Here is a 6,345-nt window from a genome sequence, read left to right as displayed (position 1 = left end):
CAAGGTGAAACTGAAGTTCAGTGATGCTTTGTTGAATTACAAATAAAGTTAATCTTCATACAACAGCCTCTCATAAGATGTTCCAGCCATGTGTGAATCAGTGATCTGGACTCTTTCTGTGTTCCTGTCCTCTTTCTCTGCACATCAGCAGCATTTGTGGACGTAGATCTGAGCGGTGCTCACAGAAGTCAAAGAGCTCGAGCAGGATGCTTCTTAAAGCGACAGTGACCTTTTTCAGACTTCGGCCATGAAGCGTCACAGGAGTATTTCAACTCAGGAAGCCAGAGTTTACACTCGATTTATGAGATGGATGTGGGAGGCATGGAAACATGCAATGCTGATATCTAATTGTATATTTCTATCATAAAGTGGTCAAAGTTTAATCACATTTAGGAGGTAGTTTGTGTAACTCGTATAAACTAAAAAGAGAGTGTTGCACATTAATTAAATTTACTACTACTACTAAATTAATTGGTTCACACAAAAAAAATAATTTTACTCATTCTCATGTCATTCCAGCTCTATAATTTCCTCTTTCTTCTGTGAAGCACAAAATTAAATGTTAGGAAAAATGTCTGAGACGTTCTTTTCTATTTACAATGAAAGTACACTCTAAAAAATGCTGGGTTAAATATAACCCAGCGATGGGTTATATTTAACCCAGCATTTTTTAGAGTGTAGAAGCTGATTTACAGTAAATGTTTAAAAGTTTGGAGTTTTTGAAAGAAGTCTCACCAAGGGTGCATTTATTTGATAAAAAAAACAACAACAACAGCAAAAAAACTAAAACCATAATATTGTGAAATATTATTACAATTTAAAATAAATCACTCTAATATGCTGATTTGCTGCTCAAGGAACATTTCTTTTTATTATATGTTGAAATCAGTTGTGTGGAAATGGCTTTTTTTGATTAATAGAAAGTTAGTTTGTAATATTCAAAATGTTTTTACTATTACTTTTGTAGCGTCTGGACCAATCAAAAACACAATTTTTGATTTGATTTAACAAATCAGTTATTCATTAGATTAACAAGTCGTCACAGACCCCTCACCTTAACCAGGAAATTAACGTTCTTAGAATTGACAGACAGTTGACCCTGAGAGGTCAGCTAAATATCTACAGCGGATCTAAATATTTATAATTAATTATAACTAGTTATGATTAATTATTCATATTTCCCCATGAGCTGATTCGCTACACTTTTGACCAATTTAATGTCATTTCTGAAGCATTAATTTCTTTAAAAAACAAAACATACTAACCCCAATCTTTTGCACGGTACAATATTTCCAGCATTTAAGTATAATAATTGTAGTTCATATGAGCCATGCACTATATTTCACATCTTCCGAAGCCATACATATGAAAAATTAGGTCATTGTTCACTTTTTCTGTGTGACAGGCAAAATGACAATTGCTGTCAGTGATGTCAAACCTGCCGTGACGTGTCTACATCTGCCATTGTTTTTGCTTTAAATTTAATATGATGACAAAATGTTCATTTTGGGTGCAATTTGGAATGCATTGTGTCTTAGATACATGCAAATGTTCTTTACTTACTGTACTTATTTATTCTGCACAGTCTCTACTGTACTCTAACAGCAGCAATGTATGAGAACAGCATTACGTTTGCTGAGAAAAAGCAGGCATGTGACAGTCAGGCTTGCTTTGCCTGGTGCCACAGCAAACACATTCATCAACCTCTGTGTCATTTTCCTAAGGTTCCCCTCGGATGGCCTCATCCCTGAGATATGTAGTGTCACAACTTAGTGCAGAAACACACACGTCGGCGTGTGCACATGCTCCTTGGAAAAGCACATAAAAAGAAGTGCCGGTGTTACGTAATTAAAGATGCATTGTGCTGGTTTAGATGGGGTGAGGCATGAGGACAGGAAATGGACACTTGGACATTCTGTGGCTGTTTTCCTGAGTGGTCAGAAGTGAAACACAGTTAGGGATGGAAGACATCGGTTATCTGATGTCAGAGATTTCCAGACACCTGGACAGAAAGAGTTATGGTCACATAACAAACAGTTTTCAAACTTGCGTGATTGTTCGAGGTATATTTTTGGCCATGTGAGAATGTAAAGTTCTTAAAGGGATATGTACATGAAGTTATAATTTCTTTAACACAAAATAAAATAGTAAGATAGGGATGGTGAGGAAATGATCACAAAAACTATCATTTTAAAAGCTTATTTAGAACTAGATTTTTTTTTTTACATTTGTGGTTTTTAGAATGTCACTAGGGTTTTTACTAGGGAAGGCTGCATTTATTTGATCCAAATACAGTAAAAACAGTAATACTGTGAAATATTGTTTTACAATTTAAACTAACTATTTTCTATTTAAATATATTTGAAAATGTAATTTATTCCTGTGATCAAAGCTGAATTTTCAGCATCATGTCTTCAGTGTCACATGATCCTTCAGAAATCATTCTAATATGCTGCTCAAGAAACATTTCTTATTACTATCAATGTTAAAAACAGTTGTGCTGCATAATATTTTTGTGGAAACTGTAATTTTTTCATTTTTACATTTTTCAATATACTTTGATGAATGGAAAGTTCAATTTAATGCATCCTTTCTGTATAAAAGTATTAATTTCTTTAAAAAAATCTTAGTGAGCCCCAAACTTTTGAACAGAAGTTTATATAAATTTACATTTTAGCTAACATTTATGCATTTATAAATAATATTTAGTTTTTGTACAATTGAAAAAAAAAAAGAAATTATATTGGAAAATGGATATTTATAGAAATTTAGCTTCACCATATAATGTTAATTAAACTGTAAAACTTCACGTTGATAACATTTTTAAAGACTGTATAATTATATCTCTGAATATATTAAAATATTAATTAATTTCGCTTGAGATGGAGGAAACCATGATTTTAGAACGTTTAAAAGAACTGCATTTATTAACTTTTTTTTGTAACATTATACATTTCTTTACTGTCACTTTTGACTATTTTTGTGTGTCCTTACGGAACAAAAGAAGACATTTTTTTTTTTATATATACTGTATATATAATCTTACTGGCAAAAAAAGCCTATCGTCAAGTCTCTATATTCTGGCTCTATATTGCACCCTTTATGTAAGTACATGGGATTTTTCACCCTTTTTATCATCTACCAAGCAAAAATTGTAAGTTAGATCAATTTAAAAAAAAATTTAATAGCACACCTCTCCTCACCAAGCCACATGATTTGAGGCATAATTCATTGCTTCATCAAAGCTTAATATTTAGTAGTTGTAAGTTGTTTGTATCTGTGATGTTTATAATAATGGCTTAAATGTCACACCAACATAATATGACATTAAATATAAATAATAATTTTTACTTTAAAAATGGATACTGTCTTGTACAAATGGCATACAAAGTGTGAAAAAATCAAAACATCAGCTGTCAGACAAGTTGGACAACACAGAGTTACTGTGTGTGTGTGTGTTTGGCTTCAGAAACACCAGGAGCGCAAAGGTTGATTGTGTCATTTTATAAAGCCTATTTTTCTTCCCAGTAGCCTTTTCAGTGGACCTCTGTAGTAAATATACGCCCAGGAGCTATAAAAAGAGAAAAATGTTTAACCACAAATTTTATACATGCCAAATGCCGCAGTGACAAGCATTAAGAGCAGGAAATAGGGTAAAGGCTAAGCACTTCACGTCAGCCAAATGACTTTACCATGGCTTTTTGCAGTAGGATATACTCATTTGACAAACACAAAACTTGAAGTAATTACTATACAAAACCCATCATACAAAATATCCACGAGTGCAGAGACAATATATCCTACTGTTGTCTTTAAATCGCATGTTGGCAGTGTGTACACCGTATGCTTCAATGATCTGTTTACAAGAAACTGTATTGTAATGTCTGTTTGTAGTGGGTTGCACTTCCCTGTATTGCATGTGAATCTTTACACCTATAAACTCTGTTTTGTTTTATTATTTTGTGGTTTTATTTAATTTATTAATCGAGGCCTAGATGGTTATTGGCTGGTTACAAAATTACTCCTAAATTTGTGATGATATCACAGTCCTGCTTTATCTGTTAAGCGATTATATTATCATCAGGGCACTTTTATCAAATATTTTTATGCTAGAGATTTTTACTTAAAAGTGCATTGACCTCAGCAGTTATTTGTTGTGTTTAGTTATATAATTGTTATTGAACTTTATACCCAAAGCATGTGGAGCATCTTAGGGATAAATTATTTACTGTCGAAAGAACTGCGCTTGATGTGTACAGCACCATCTAGTGGATAGTTTAATGAGTGCAGCACCATTCTAGAGAAGTGGTTTGCAACTGGTTAACTTCACAATACCTGGTGAGAGCTATTCGTTAGCATTTCCATTCATCTCAATGGTACAAACACGGTACAATTTGTACCTCACATTTATCATTTTAGCTAGATAGGTTTCTAAATTACTCATTCCATTCTGAAATTACATGTTAAAGAATTGTGTAATTTTAACATTAATCTGCACTTTAATGATCAGTTCTCTTAATCTCATATAGCATAATAAGTTTATATAAATTAATTTTTTGTTTTTGGTAAAGTCAACTAAAAGCCATTATATTATATATAAAAATGCCATTATATCTTTGCCATATCACAGTCTTAAAAATGGGGAAAAAGTCAGTTATAGAATTGCCTCCAATGTTTCCTCAATTATTGTGCATGCAGTTTCCATGACCTCATATTAAAGGGGTCATATCATGATGCGATTCCAAGTTTTCCTTTCTCTTTGGAGTGTTACAAGCTGTTCGTGCATAGATAAGATCCCTAAAGTCTCAAACCCAAAGAGATATTCTTTATAAAAGTTAAGACTCATCCACGCCCTCCTAAAATGCCTCATTCTATCACGCCCCCGCATGTCTACGTCACGATGTGGGAAGATTTGCATAACGCCGCCCAAATGTTCACGCAAAGAAAGAAGGCGTAACTTTGATTCTCGCTGTAGTATTGTTGCTGCCGCCGCTGCCATGTCGTGAAGGCGCTGTGTTTCGTTGTGAAAGCGAAACTACTTTGTTTGGTCTTCCAAAAGAGGACACGACTAGAAATCAGTGGTTAAGTTGTATTTACAACACTGTTCCAGAACAGTTCAAACCAAATATTCGTGTGTGTGCAACGCATTTAACAGGTGGACTGTTTCCTGAACCTACAATGCCGGCTGTTTTGACTCACAACCTGTAAGTATGTTTCCATATCACCGCAAAAACATTTCATTACACAAAATAATGTTCTTTTTAGCAATGTCATATGACCCCTTTAATTTAGAGCTCATTTAGAATATTCGTATTTTATTTAAAAATAAAATACAATTTAAAAAAATCAAAAGTGATTTATCTCTTCAGGACCATTGAAGTGATGAAAAAAAAAATACAAGTTACAGCATCTAAAACATAAACTAAAATATATGCATTTTAACCTAAAATCCTCAATTTGAATGAATGAATAAATAAATAATGTCTCTTAGTTTACAAAAAATGGTAGTTTATGAATGTCCATTTGTAAACTACCCTTCTATAAGCATTACTATATTGGTTGCATGTTTTTACTCTTTGACCAATAGAGGGCAGCCTTTGACCGTATTTAAATTTAAAGTGGTTTTCAGAAGCCACCGGTGATTCAACATGGTAACACAATATAATAAATATATGATATAAATATATACATAATGAGAGCTTCTCATATAAGCTAGCTGGGTTCATTTATTAAGTTTAAGAAATATTCAAGACTGTATTTTGTGATATTAATGAATGCATGTGCGATCCTGAGAATTTGTATTGCATTCTTGTAGTTATTACAACTCTCCCTGTAAAGCTTAGTTTTGTGAAAGCAAAACAATATACAATATTCTGAAAAGTGAAGCCTGAACGACAGCTTACACATCAAACTTTTGATTTTATCCAGCATTAATTAAAAGAAGAGGTGGCAGAAACAACATTGTCGCAGTCTGAATTGGATTGTGGCTTAAGCACATTCCCACTGTCCTCTTGAAAGGCCGGTTGTATATCCATAGAGCATGAGGCCCTCGCTATAACCGACCCCTTTGAAAGGGCTGCCAAATGTCGGCTTTGAATCAAATTCCTCACATCATTGCCGCCCATGGCTTTTGCGTTGGGATTAAAGGGATGATGGTTAATGCTGCAAAGCCCCTGGATTTTAAATGTCAGCTTTCTTAACACCAAACACAATTGTGTCTTAATGTCCACTCGTAACTTGAGCTTGACCTTTGACTGGCCGATTCCTGAATCTGGTTTTCTCAGATACTGCCTAAAAGTGGCATTGAAACAGCTAGACGTACAGCAACAGAACAAAATAGTAAGT

Source organism: Sinocyclocheilus anshuiensis, unplaced genomic scaffold (assembly GCF_001515605.1).
Source record: "Sinocyclocheilus anshuiensis isolate Anshui unplaced genomic scaffold, SAMN03320099.WGS_v1.1 scaffold777, whole genome shotgun sequence".
Classification (NCBI taxonomy): Eukaryota; Metazoa; Chordata; class Actinopteri; order Cypriniformes; family Cyprinidae; genus Sinocyclocheilus; species Sinocyclocheilus anshuiensis.
This window is presented reverse-complemented; position numbering follows the sequence as displayed.